Source organism: Cnephaeus nilssonii (assembly GCF_951640355.1).
Source record: "Cnephaeus nilssonii genome assembly, chromosome: 13".
Lineage (NCBI taxonomy): Eukaryota > Metazoa > Chordata > Mammalia > Chiroptera > Vespertilionidae > Cnephaeus > Cnephaeus nilssonii.
Window position 1 is genome coordinate 46,388,692 of NC_137084.1, and position 15,215 is coordinate 46,403,906.

General features: G+C 41.6%; 1 protein-coding gene across 1 annotated transcript in view; it reads right to left on the reverse strand.

The window, feature by feature from the left end:
- The window catches only part of GDPD4 (glycerophosphodiester phosphodiesterase domain containing 4), a gene marked incomplete at its 5' end in the record, with an annotated part of 121,551 nt that overhangs the window by 33,521 nt on the left and 72,815 nt on the right, over positions 1 to 15,215 (reverse strand). The gene's annotated exons all lie outside the window — the stretch shown is intronic.

A 15,215-nucleotide genomic window follows, 5' to 3' on the forward strand; every position in this document is an offset into this window, starting at 1 on the left:
ACCTGTTAAAAAAATCCTACCCTCAACCTGCAAAGCCCAGTTCAAATGCTACCTCCTTCATGAAGCCTTAAATATTCCTGAACTAAAAAAATTTTAATAGTGTTAAGGCTACCAGACCGCTGTACCGATTTTTCGGTAATTTCCTAATCTGCCGCTATACTGCTTTACCTAATTTTCTGTACTTTTCCTAGTACCTATTTTCTACAATGTCTCCAAGTTTCATCTTATTCTAACCACTTGTTTGCATGTAACTAACATTTTTCTATATCATGTTGATTTTTTCTCTTTAATGCTCAGGAGCCCAGGTATAGGGGACAGTTAGGGTCAGGGCCTCAGGTCTGGTAGGGTTAAAGTTTAATGGCCCATTTTTGTGCCCCTGTATTTGTATGTTTCATTCTGCCTTCTATAGTTATCTATGGATATCTTAGACCAGATTAAAAACCTGGCTTCATATACTTCTTGCTGTGTAATTGGTAGAACCATTTAAATTCTTCAAGTCTTCATTGCCCAAAGTATAAAGAAGGGGCTGGGGGTGGGGAGGGGGGGAGAGTAACCTATCTATTTCTCAAGATTATTCTGAAGATTAAATAGGATAAAATATGTACAGGGTCTATGAGCATGTCCAGTACATAGAAAAGTGCACAATTCACTTAGTTCCCTTACTCTCTACTGCCTCAACTGGAATGTAACTCCCTCACAGCAGAATCTGTCCATTTTTCTGTGCAATACACAGCACTTCATCCTACACCTCAGTCCATACATGTACTAGCTATCCTATCTAATAAAAGAGTAATATGCAAATTGGCCATCACTCCAACACACAAGATGGCCACCCCCATGTGGTCAAAGATGGTTGCCCCCGTGTGGACACAAGATGGCTGCCACAAGATAGCCAGCAGGGGAGGGCAGTTGTGGGCAATCAGGACAGCAGGGAAGGGCAGTTGGGGGCAACCAGGTCTGCAGGGGAGGGCAGTTGGGGGGGACCAGGCCTGCAGGGGTGGACAGTTGGGGGTAACCAGGCCAGCAGGGGAGGACAGTTAGGGGCAACCAGGCTGGCAGGGGCGGGCAGTTAGGGGTGACCAGGCTGGCAGGGGAAGGTAGTTAGGGGTGACCAGGCCGGGAGGGGAGGGCAGTTAGGGGCCATCAGGCCGGCAGGGGAGCAGTTAGGCGTTGATCAGGCTGGCAGGGGAGTGGTTAGGGGGTGATCAGGCTGGCAGGCAGAAGCAGTTAGGGGCAATCAGGCAGGCAGGCAGGTGAGCGGTTTGGAGCCAGCAGTCCTGGATTGTGAGAGGGATATCCCACATCCCTCGAGGGGTCCCAGATTGGAGAGGGTGCAGGCTGGGCTGACAGATACCCCCCTCCCCCATAAACGAATTTCATGCACCGGGCCTCTAGTTTTAAATATAACAGATGGCTGTTTTTATTGTCATTGACTAATTGTAGATTATTTGTGGGTGAAGTCAGTGAAGCAAGCAGTAGCCACCTCACATTTGTGTAACTCAAATAATCTCTTTCTGTCTGCACTTTATCTTTGTTCTCATTCTCACCGTTTCTATTTCTTTTCCTTTCCTTGACCTCTTTAACAAGCCGCCCTTTCTCACTTTTTTCTCAGGAAATATACAATCACATTTCACAATATCCCCATGCTAGACTGTAAGGCAGATCACAGAAGCTGAATTAAACATAGTCTATATCTGAGCGGAGGTTTACCATGATTGTTTTATTCAGTCTCAGAAAAAAAGAAATTTGCTTTTTCTAGGATTCAAGATTTTGTTTGACTCTACACCCAATCTAGACCAACCGACTCATTTAAATATTAAAATAACAGTATGGCATAGACCAAGGTAGGACTTAAATGACTAAACTATGCATGCTTTTTTAAACTGCATTTGAATGGGAAAAAAGAATAGGAAATGCACTCTAGGAAGACATTTATGAAGCCTTTCCTTTAAGAATAAATTGGACAAAAATTCAAAATAGCAAAAACAATAAAGATTAAGCAACAGGAGAGTTTAAAATTAGATTCCAGTAAGCTTTAAATGTTATTATGGGGTAGAACTAACAGCTGAAGTATATCAAGCCTCTTTTTTTATACATAAAATAGGCGACTTAGTCAGAAAAATAAATAGGAATGGGACAATGCCTGTTTAGATTATCTCCAATTTGTGGGTGAACATTTTTAAAAGTCTAGAAAATAACAAGATAAAAATGAAAATAAATTTCCAGTTCTCCACATAAAATACCTGGTTCCTCAATTAAAAACAATACTAAAAGGTCTTTGGTTCTCTAGGCCTATGCTTAGAATAATTGCAAGTAGAAGGTCCAGCGGACAATACAATGTGTCATATTGATTAAAAATGAGGACAATTATCCAAAATCTGCCAAATGACACTACTTAAAGAAAAACATTACCATTCAATCGGCAATTTTTGAGATCTGTAAATATAGATAAATAATATATGTATTTTCTTGTTGATACATTTGCCACCACCTTTTAAAAAATTTTTATTAATCCAGAAAATCAGATTGTTCTGAGCACTAAAACCACTGAAGTAGTGGGAATTTCTAACAAGCCCAAGTCCTTTATATGTCCCAACCTATAACTGTTACTTTGAGGCATTGTCAGAAACACTCCTTTCTTCTCTATGGCACTTTCCTGTAAATTTCATCATTAGAAATCTACTTTGTAAAAAGCACCCTAGAGAACGAAAAAGCGGCAGCCAAATAAGACAGATGTGTCATGCACCTAGGCCTGGAGCCGGACTGGAAATGCAACTAAATCGGAGAACAGCCACCAGCATTAACAAATCAGACACAGCTGAGGAGACCATTTACAACAAGGAAGGGCAGAGGATGCCTGAGAGTGGTAGGAATGGGAACGTGGGCTTAAGAGCGGAGGCTGGCCAGCTGGCCCAGAGGGCTAGGAGGAAGCTGTGTTGCACCAAAGCCGCATCCCTTGGAGACAGGTGTAACATCCAACTGTGAAAAGGAAAAAGCCACAGGGCTGCTGGCTGCCGGGGAATCTGGACCCAAGACCACAACCTCAAAAGGCTGCAAAAGGTGGCCCGAAAGGCAGACCGCGAGAAACATGCAGTTTCGTTGTTGTTTTGTCTTTGCTTTTATTCTCTAAACCCAGAACACAGGACTTTTCCATTACAAACACTCACCCGAGGCACAGGGAGAGAGGCACAGACTTGAGGTACCTGAGAAGAGGCTGGGGAGGGAAGCAGGACAGGGAGACGTGACTAGGAATCCTGCATTGGGACACTCTTAAGGTTCTGAAACAAAGTGGCCATTTCTCCCCAGAAGAGCTAGCCCCTCCCAGTAACCTCAAGGCAGGTAATACAGCCTATCACACCCTGCATTTTGAGTTTTACAGAGGAAACAAAGGTAGAGGCCAAGCTTACAGGTCTGAATAGTCCCAAGAGCCCTCAGTGACTGCATTGGAAGAGGGGTCTTCTGCCCCACGATTCTGGAACCAGACTGATAAAAACTCCAGGTTTCCAGCCAACCCCACTGGTCTCCATACAAGGATCTCTGACCAACCAAGGCCAGAGTAATATTTTGGACCTCCTGCAGAATAGTAGCTCTGGGTCAGGAATAAAACATCCATCTTATTCCCTGAAAGTGAAATAGCATCAACCCCACCTAAAGCCCTGTCAGAAACAGATGCTTGAGTGATTAAGACTAACAACTGACAGACAGGCAAAGAGGTAAGATTGGCCCTGCATGTTTGCAGCCAGGGCCTGTACAGACAACATGAGCAGAGGACCTGTGGATCGCTTGGAGCTTCAAGCAGGGTGCTAAAAGCCAAAAGACAGTGCCTTACAGTGGCCAGCACCTAAGTGCATAACAGGAAGCTCAGAATTAGCAGACAGAACAGATGAGTGGAGTCCTAAACCAACTCCCATGGGGCATTACAACTCAGTTGAAGCAAACACTTCATTTTTTATTTTTATTATTAAATTTTTTTTAATTTTAATTTTATCTTATTTTTTACTTTTTTTGCACCTTTTTCTTCCTCACTTCTATTTTTCTCTCATTTTTTCTCCTTTCTCTATTTTAGTTTTCCTCTTTCTTTTCTTTTTTTCCAGTTTTTAAAAATGGATCTTCTTTATCTGCTTTATGGTTATTATTCTAGTCTCTGTTGGTTTATTCATATATCTAATTTCCTCTTTCCTGCTCCTACTCCATTTCCCCTTTTCTTTTTCTTCACTACTCAATTTTTTTTCTCTTTTATTGCTCTTTTCTTCTCCCAATTTTTTAACTTGTTTCACAAACTAAATTTAAGCTTATCTGCTCTATTTTTTTTCAAAAAAAATTTTTAATGTTTTTATTGTTTCTTCTTGTCTTCTCACTTCTTTTCTCCCTCCTCTATGCTAAACCATGGTCCTTCCCCTACTCATCCAATTCCTTAACCTTATTTTCTCTATTTAAGCTTTGCATCTATAGATTCTTCCCCCTCCCTTTTTTCTGGGTGTTTTTTGTTTGTGCTTTTGATTTATTTGTTTGTTTTGTTGTTTGTGCTTTTTGATTTATTTGTTTGTTTTGTTGTGTTTTCTCCCCATATTTATTCTTTCTTTTTTCCCCTTGCTAACATTCTTGCTCTCTTTTCTATTTCCCAATTCTCTTTTCTCTGGTGATCAGTTCTATTGGGGCTACAGGTGTCTTGTGTTCTGTTCCTACTGTGTCGTGTCTTGTCATGTTGTATTTTGTGCTGTTCGGTAAGCGCCCCCACAGTGGTTGGCATGATGTGGTAGGGAGCGAGCCACATAATCAGACACCCTAGAGGAGACTCCATCCATGAATGGGACAATAACATTCAAGACACAACTACATCAGGAGAACCCAAATATCTCAAGTAGGGGGCCCAGCACAGGAGATCTGAGAGTGTGCACCACTGGGTCCCAAAAAACATGTACTACATAAGACCAATTCAAAAATCTTGGGGGCACAGCTGATCTAATACTTAGAAACAATTACAAAGGAACAGCAAAAATAAAGAGACAAAGAAATAACCCCAAATGAAAGAAAAGAAGGTATCACCAGGAAAGGAACTAAAGGAAACATAGGCAAGCAATTTGTCAAAGAAAGAATTCAGAGTAATGGTTACAAGAATGCCAAATGTCTAGATGAGAAATTCACCAACATGTGTAAGAATCAAGAGGAAAAGAAGAATTACATAGCTGCAATAAAGAATACAATGAAAAATTTCAACAGTAGACTAGAAGAAGCTAAGGACCAATTCAGCAAGTTAGAAGACAAGGTAGAAAAAAACACACACACCCAAGCAGAGCAGCAACTGGGAAAAAAATTTTAAAGCAGGAGAGTCTAAGGGAGCTCTGGGACAACATGAAATGAAACATCTGCATAATAGGGGTACCAGAAGGAGAGGAAGCTGAGCAAGGAATAGAAAACCTGTTTGAAGAAATGACAAAAAAACTTCCATGACTTTGGGAAGAAAAAAGAAGCACAGAAAGTCCAAAACAAGATGAACCTCAAAAGACTGACATCAAGACACATTGTAACTAAATTGGCAAACATCAATGACAAAGTAAGAATCTTAAAGGCTGCCAGAGGGAGCCTGAAAGTTATCTACAAGGGATTCCCCCCCTTAGACCATCAACTGATTTCTCAGGCCAGAAGGAAATGGAATGAAGTATATAAAGTGATACAAAGCAGGGGACTGAATCCAAGAATACTCTATCCATCAAGACTATCATTCAAAATTGAAGGTGAATTCAGAAGCTTCACAGACAAAAAGAGGCTAAGAGAGTTTATTACCACTAAGCCAGCAATGCAAGAAATGCCAAAGGGAATGTTGTAAAAAGAAGAAATAGAAAGGGAATAAGGAATATATACATCAAAAATAAAAATGGCAACAAGTACCTATCAATAATAACCTTAAATGTAAATGAATTAAATGCTCCAATCAAAAGACACAGGGTAGCTTAATGGATAAGAAAACATGACCTATATACATGCTGTCTACAAGAGACCCATCTCAGAACAAAGGACTCACATAAAGAACACAGACAATGGGGTAGTGAGGGCCTGGTGGGGGGTGGGAGGGACAGTAGCGGGCTGGAAGAGGTTAATGGGGGGGAAAAGGAGAACCATTTCCCCTAAGAACAGGAACAATACTTGTAATACTTTCAACAATGAAGAGTTAAAAAAAAAAAAAGCTTTATTACTTAACTTTAAAAAGAAAAAGCACCACCAAAAGAATATACTACATCTAAATTATTTTCAGGAGTCACAGAAAATTCTGCTTCAGATTATCAAATTATCACTATAAATATTAGTATATTAATTCAAAACATAAATTATTAGCCATAATACCAGAATCTCTGAGGGAAAAAGAGGCAGAATAATTGGCATCAAACTCTGTTGACACTGTTTCTAGAGAAAAAGCAACAATTTACCTGGGAAGTTATGCTTCAGGAATTTACTGAAGGCACATACTAACTCCTTTGGACTTAAACTGAGATCTTTTAAAATTTTTCATTAAATTTATTGAGTGACAATGATTAATAAGATTACATAGATTTCAAGTGTACAATTCTATACTACATAATCTGTATGTTGCACTGCATATTCACCACCCAAAAGTAAAGTCTCCTTCCATCACCATATATTTGACCCCCTTTAACTTCTACCAACCCTGCTACTTTTTCCCTCTGGTAACCACAGTACTGTTGTCCGTGTCTCTGAGTTTTTTGTCTGTTTGTTACTTTCTGTTTATATCCCACACTAAAGGCCCAGTGCACAAATTCGTACACAGGTAGAGTCCGGCCGGCCCACCCCAATGGGGGCCAATCTGGGGTGGGAGCGGCAGGGGACAAGGGGATGCAAGCGGTTGGCTGGCTGGCTCCACCCCTGATTGGAGTGGGGGAGCCAACTGAGAGTGGGGCTGGCTGGGAGAGGGGCCTTGGGAGGTTGTGGGGAGCACCGATTGGGCCCGGATCAGGCCTGTTGGCCGCCACAGTGTGCATCATAGTGACTGGTTGTTCCAGTCATTCCGCCATTCAGTCACTGGGCTTTTATATATATAGATGAGTGAAATCATATGGTTCTTGACTATTTCATCTGACTTATTTCACTTAGCAGGATAGTCTCAAGAGCCATCATGTTGTCACAAATGACACTATTTCATTTTTTCTTATGGCTAAGTAGTATTCCATTGTATATATGTACCACATCTTCTTTATCCAGTCATCCATCAAAGGATACTTAGGTTGCTTCCATGTTTTGACCACTGTGAATAACACTGCAATGAACATAGGAATACATACATTTTTATGAATAAATATTTCCAAATTTTTCAGGTAGATACGCAAAAGAAGGATTGCTGGGTCATGTGGTAGCTCTAGTCATAATTTTTTGAGTAATCCTGTTATATTTTCCATAGTGGTTGTACCAATTTAGACTCCCACCAGCAGTGTATAAGGGTTCCGTTTTTCTCTACAACCTCTGCAACACTTATTTCTTGTCTTGTTGATAATAGCCATTCTAACAGTTATGATTTTGACTTGCATTTTCCTAATAGCTAGTGAAGCTGAGCATCTTTTCATATATCTTTTGGTCATTTGTATGTCTTCTTGGGAGAAGTGTCTGTTCAGGTCCTCTGCCATTTTTTAATTCGATATTTTGTTGTTGAGTTATATGAGTTTTTTGTATATTTTGGATATTAGCCCTTTATCAAAGGTATTGTTTGCAAATATCTTCTCCCATTTGATTGGTTAACTTTTTATTTTGTTTTTGGTTTCTTTTGCTGTGCAGAAGCTTTTAAGTTTGCTATAGTCCCATTCATTTACCTTTTATTTCACTTCCCTTGCATTTTGGGTTAAAGTCACAAAATCCTCTTTAAGACCAAGACCATAAGTTTAGTATATATGTTTTCTTTCATATATTTTATTGTTTTAGGTCTCACATATAAGTCTTTGATCCATTTTGAGTTAATTTTTGTGTATGGTGGCAAATGGCAGTCTAGTTTCATTGTTTTGCATGTGGCTTTCCAATTTTCCCAACTCCATTTATTGAAGAGACTTCCTTTTCTCCACTGTATGCTTTTTTTTAAAAATATATTTTATTGATTTTTCACAGAGAGGAAGAGAGAGGGATAGAGAGTTAGAAACATCGATGAGAGAGAAACATCTATCAGCTGCCTCCTGCACACCCCCTACTGGGGATGTGCCCGCAACCAAGGTACATGCCCTTGACCGGAATTGAACCCGGGACCCTTGAGTCCGCAGGCCGACGCTCTATCCACTGAGCCAAACCGGTTTCGGCAGCCACTGTATGCTTTTTGCTTCTTTGTTGAAAATTACTTGCCCATACCTTGTGCCTTTTGCTGAGTGGCACTATACTGACACAATTGGCACCCAGTCTTAGGTTTCAGTGTGGTCTCTTTTTTAAAAAAAAATAAATCTTTATTGTTCAGATTATTACAGGTGTTCTTTCCCCCTCCCCCATAACTCTCCTCCACCTGATTCCCCACCCCACCCCACCCCATGCCCTTACCCCCCGCCACTGTCTTTATCCATAGGTGTAAGATTTTTGTTCAATCTCTTCCCGCACCCCTCAGAGCCTCTTCCCCCTGAGAATTGTCAGTCCACTCCCTTTCTACGTCCCTGATTCTATTATATTCACCAGTCCATTCTGTTCTTCAGATTTTTTATTCACTTGATTTTTAGATTCACTTGTTCGTATGTATTTGGTGTCTTTGTTGTTCATAATTTTTACCTTTACCTTTTTCTTCTTCTTCCTCTTCTTAAAGAATACCCTTCAGCATTTCATGTAATCCTGGTTTGGTGGTGATGAACTCCTTTAGCTTTTTCTTGTCTGTGAAGCTCTTTGTCTGACCTTCAATTCTGAATGATAGCTTTGCTGGGTAGAGTAATCTTGGTTGTAGGTTCTTGCTGTTCATCACTTTGAATATTTCTTGCCACTCCCTTCTGGCCTGCATAGTTTCTGTTGAGAAATCAGTTGACAGTCGTATGGGTACTCCCTTGTAGGTAAATAACTGTTTTTCTCTTGCTGCTTTCAAGATTCTCTGTTTGTCTTTTGCCCTTGGCATTTTAATTATGATGTGTCTTGGTGTGGTCCTCTTTGGATTCCTCTTGCTTGGGGTTCTGTGCACTTCCTGAACTTGTAAGTCTATTTCTTTCACCAGGTAGGGAAAGTTTTCTGACATTATTTCTTCCAATAGGCCTTCAATATCCTGCTCTCTCTTCTTCTGGCACCCCAAAAATTCGGATGTTGGTACGCTTAACCTTTTGCACTCGGATGTTGAGTGTGACTCGACACGGTTAGCATCGGTAGCAGCTCCAGAAAAAGCAAGCGAGTGCAAAGGGTTAAAGCCGTCCCAGAGGCTCCTTACACTATCCTCACACTTTTGGATTCTTCTTTCTTTCCGCCTCTCTGGTTGGATGTTTTTTGATTCCTCATATTCCAGATGTTTGGTTTGACTCTTGGGGTATGTTGATCTACAGTTGAGTTTCTGTACATTCTTTATTTCAGACAGTGTATGCTTAATTTCTGACTGGTCCTTTTCCATTTTTTTTTGGCATTCTCATTAAGGTCCTTGAAGGTCTCACTAAGTTCCTTGGAGGTCTCTTCAAGTTTCTCAAAGGTTTTTAGAAGATTCTTGAGTAACCTTATAAATGTGGTTCTGAACACTGTGTCGTCCAGTAGTTTACTTTCCTCCATGTCTCCCATTCGTGACATGCTTCTGTGTCTTTGCTTTTGGCTGCTTCCCGGGGTTGATGGAGTGGCTTTGTGTGGTAGGTGACCTATAGGGGCCAGTAGCTCAGCTTCCCCAATCACCCAACCTGGTCGCTCTTAGTACACCCCTTTGTGGGCTGAGTGCAAAGTCTTGGTGTAGTTGAGTCTTGATTGCTGTTGGTACACTGGGAGGAATTGTCCTCCAGGCCAATTGGCTGTGGGGACCCGCTGTGTTTATAACTGCTGCGCTGGAGACACGCTTCTGGTGCAGGATTTGTTTCAGTGGGGCTTTGGTGTTCTCTGAGTCCGCCTCCTGAATGTGTCACTTATGGATGTAAGGAGTTGAAGTCTGTGTCTCACACTGACCATTAGGTTCACTGGCTTCTGGATCTCCAATGGGGTGCAGGTCAGCTACTGTCTGAGGCTACTCTGCAGGAGCTATAGGAGAATACCAGTCCTCTCCTCCCTGCTTGGGATTCGGAGATTTTGGAGCTGTCTGAACTTGTTGCTAGGTTAAGTGGCACTCCATTCATATGCAAAAGCCGCTGCTTGGAGCTTGGGTTAGTTTGTAGGTTGTGCAGGGCAGGGTCTCAGGATGTCACTAGGCTAGGGCATGGCAAGCAGCAATGGCTGGCAGCCAGCCTTCCCGCGTCTCCGACCGCGACCCCGAGTCTCGTGCTGCTGCGCGGGAGCCAACAATTATTCCTCCACACAGCTCTGCAAGCAAGCCACCCTCACTTTCTGACCCGGGCAAACAGTCCAGAGACAGAGAAGCATCGAGGATGTTTCTCCCCGTAGGAATTTGGGTCCCGCGCATTTCCCCTTTGGGTTTAAGGAAGAAACGCCCGCTGCCCGCTGGGATCCGCCACCGCGCGCGCCCCAGTACCTAAGCTTTTCAGCGTTTGTGTCCTGAACGCTCCTCTCTTTCAGTCTAGTTGTGTGGCTTTCATTCAGGCAGCCCTCCCGTGGTTCTGGGTGATAGAGGTTTTGTCTTTTAGTTGTAGTCTTGAAATTGTTGTGCACAGCCGCCGATTAGGTGTTTACCTACGCCGCCAGCTTGGGTTCCCCTCAGTGTGGTTTCTTCTAAGTGCCTCTGGTCTCAGTAGAGGCAGCTTCCACCCAGGGAATACTTTGTAGTTCCTACCAGGAGACCCTGGGCCAGGCACAGGTGGCGAATGAATTCAGACTATACCAGTGCCCCTCCCAAGAGGCCCTAGAACAAACACACCTGGTGGCCAGCCTCAGACCACAACAGCACCACCTGATTATTACACAAACAGAACACCCAAAGTGTTGTCTCAGCAGACACCAGGGCCCCGCTGGGGCGAACCTGCTCTGTGTGGTCAACCCCTACTGTGTTGGTAAACCCTATCCACTGACAAGCCAACAGAAATCAAGTTTCAACTAAAACAGGTCATACACAATTTATACCAGAGACACTCTAAGAGCACCCGGCTCAGGTGGCCAGAAAGACTGTGCCACTAGGCCCTATAGAACACAAACTACATAGGGCCACTTTACCAAACCTGAGAGATGCAGCAGCTCTAACTAATATATAGAAACAAACATATGAAGGCAGTCAACATGAGGAGACAAAGAAAAATGACTCAAATTAAAAAGAGCAGGAAAAAAACTCCAGAAAAGGAACTAAATGAAATGGAGGCAAACAATCTATAGATGTAGACTTCAAAACACTGGTTATAAAGTTGCGTGGGCCATCACTCTAGCCATTGCTCAGCACATTCTTAAACGAGCCCACCTAAAGGTCATCTGACTCTTAGAGAAATGTACCTTTGTTTAAATTATTATTTAGTATTGATTAGGGCAAGAACATAAAGTTAGGTGTCAACTTGTAGAAAACTGATAAAAGTGGAAATGACTTTTGTCCAGTGGAGATGCAAATTATTTTTGTCTGGTAGAAAAGTTAACTCCAAAGGCATGGTTTCATTGTCATATAATATATTAACCAACTTAATATACTAGGCTTGTATCTAATTTAGCAATCTAATTTCAGCAGTTCTTTGTTGCACTGACTATACTGGTATGTATGTTGGTTTTTCGCTTCTCTTTTGAGTGGGGATTCAGTCATCCTGTTTGTTCCCTTATTAATGTGCTAAATAAAACTTGTTCTCATGCTCACTATTTGTAGGCATGAGAATTATATTTTCCCAAAAGGACATAAGAAAGCTCCACAGAAATGTTGATTTTACTAAAGAAACAGGAACTCAGCTAAACCTCCAGAAACAATGCCCAGAACTTCTGTATCTATTTTTATTTTATTACTGATCAGATAAACTGCTTAATTTTTATAAGTAATATCAAGAATAATAAATCTACTAAAAAATAACTATCAACTTACCACCATCATCAATCCATAAGTATACCCACCCAATGAAGAAGGACAAGAATAATCTTCAGGAAACAATGACAACAATTTCTTTGTTATGAAAAATTATCCAAACAGCCAAATCTTTTAAAATACATGCTCAGATCACTTCAACCACCTCTGGACACAGAGCGTGCAAGCAAAGAAATCTCCGCAATCAAACCTAAAAATAAAGTTTAAATAACCATATCTGGTGCTGGCTGGAACGGCTCAGTTGGCTGGAGCGTCAACCAGTACACCAAAAGGTTGCGGGTTTGATTTCTGGTCGGGACACATACCTAGGGTTGTGGGTTTGATCCCCAGTGAGGGTGCATACAGGAGGCAACAAATCAATGTTTCTCTCTCACATCAATGTTTCTCTCTCACTCAGTCTCTAAAAAAAACATATCCTTGGGTGAAGTTTAAATAACCATATTGGAACCCTAGGTTTCAGGATAGTCCTCAGTAGCCACAGTAATAGCCTAACTGAACACTGCAAGCCTACTAAGTATGCTAAAATAAAGGTATTAATACTATTTAAAAACACCCAATTTTATTACAGTAAAATACCCAGCCCTACCACTTACAATAAGTAATTTTTATGAGCCGCACATTATATATACATAAGATATAACAGCCTTTTCATCTGGAACATAAATTTGCCAAAGCATTAACTATGGCTAACCAATCCAACATACACATTCTAATGGAGCATCTCTAGTTTGTATGTGTCTATTTATTCATGCAGGATGAAACATATAAGGAGCCTGCATACCACAGACGCCTGGAATATCTAAGTAATCACATTATTTTCACATATGAATCAGCACTTATAGGCCAGGTACTCCTATGAGAACACGTTTTCTGAGGAGATACAATAATTACAAATTTACTTTCAACTATCCATTACATTAACCCTTGGCACTCGCTTGCTTTTTTCTCGAGCTGCTACCGATGCTAACCGTGTCGAGTCACACTCGACATCCAAGTGCAAAAGGTTAAAAGAATGAACCTGAAGTGGATAAGTCCTTCCTTACATAGTTCTTTACTTTTCACTATTTTTTACATGAAAAAGGATCAAGTAAGTCCTCAGGATGAACACCAAATATAAATAAAATTCCAGTTCACCCTTAATGCATAATAAAAAAATACTTTAAGATTTGTTTTCCCTGGGGGAGATAAGAGATCAACCGAAGGACTTGTATGCATGCATATAAGCATAACCAATGGATGCAAATACCAAATCATATGGTATTTGTCTTTGTCTGACTTATTTTACTTAGCATCTAAGGCATGTATGGGAGTGGAGTGAGGGGGGGCAATGGTAAGATATGTACACATATAATGCCTTAATAAAAAAAATCTTAAAAAAAAATAAACATGTCTCGCAGGTTAAAAAAAAAAGATTAGTTTTCCTAATTACACAATTACCTGGTAAGAGGACTATTTCCACAGCGGATCCCTAGAGCATGTGCTCTGCTGCCACTGGTGCTAGCGATGTGGAGCCTGCTGCTGTCTGTCCTGCTCGGAGGGTTACTTCCAAAGTCAGTCTCAATCTGATTGCTAAAATCTCAGTCCCATGGATTCCCCCTGCACTTGTAATAAACTGAAAAATGCACGTTGTTTTGTTTTCTTTGATCTATCTTGAGAAGGCAGTCTTGACTTTTATCAAATGCAAATCTGACATTTTATTTTACTTATTTTAAATTTTTCAAAAAAATATTTAACTTGTTATTTAAGCACTAGAAGCCCGGTGCACGAAATTCGTGCACGGCGGGGGGTTGTCCCTCAACCCAGCCTGTACCCTCTCCAATCTGGGACTCCTGGAGGGATGTCCGACTGCCCGTTTAGGCCCGATCCTACCAGGATGGGGCCTAAACGGGCAGTCGGACATCACTCTCACAATCCAGGACTGCTGGCTCCCAACTGCTTGCCTGCCTGCCTTCCTGATTGCCCCTAACCTCTTCTGCCTGCCAGCCTGATCACCCCTAACCACTCCGCTGCCAGCCTGGTTGATGCTTAACTGCTCCCCTGCCAGCCTGTTTGCCCTCAACTTCCCTCCTCTGCCAGCCTGGTCACCCCTAACTGCCCTCTCCTGCAGGCCTGGTCACCCCTAACTGCCCTCTCCTGCAGGGTTGATCACCTCCAACTGCCCTCCCTTGCAGGCCTGGTCCCTCACAACTGCCCTCCCTTGCAGGATGGGTGCCTCTCAACTGCCCTCTCCTGCTGGCCATCTTGTAGTGGCCATCTTGTGTCCACATGGGGGCAGGATCTTTGACCACATGGGGGCAGCTATATTGTGTGTTGCAGTGATGATCAATCTGTATATTACTCTTTTATTAGATAGGATTGCTATAATTTCCTCTCAACATGTCTTCCCAGATTATTCTCCCAATCTATCTCCCACCTACACCTATACCTTTCTCTCTCGCCTTCCCTCCATTATTCCCTTGCTCTCTTTCTTTCTTACACACACATTTCCTCTGGCTCCAGTATACTATTAATCTCTGAAACACACCACCATCCCTGCCCATAGTTGTGATCTTCCCTCAGCTAAAATGATATTTTTCCATAAAGTATTTTCCATCTATCTCAGGTAGAAACATTCACTCTTACCACAAAATTACACTACACAAAACACATGCTTTATATTTATCACACCTTTATTAGCCTATACATCTCCTCCCTCGAGAATCCCCAAACCATGCATCAGACTGAGTTAGAAATTGTTCTTTATGCTCTTGAGCGAACCTGAAGTTAACTCTAGTTTAGCACTTATAACAATGTATTTTAATGACCTGTTTCATATACTGGCATGTGAACTCCATTAAGACTATATGTGTGCCCTAACCAGTTTGGCTCAGTGGATAGAGCATCGGCCTGCAGACTGAGGGGTCCCAGGTTCGATTCTGGTCAAGGGCATGTACCTTGGTTGTGGGCACATCCCCAGTAGGGGGTGTGCAAAAAGCAGCTGATCGATGTTTCTCTCTCATCGATGTTTCTAACTCTCTATTCCTCTACTTTCCTCTCTGTAAAAATCAATAAAAATATATTTTACACAAAAAGACTATATGTGTGTTTATATTCACAATTGTATTCCACCTATATAGTACCCAATAGGTAC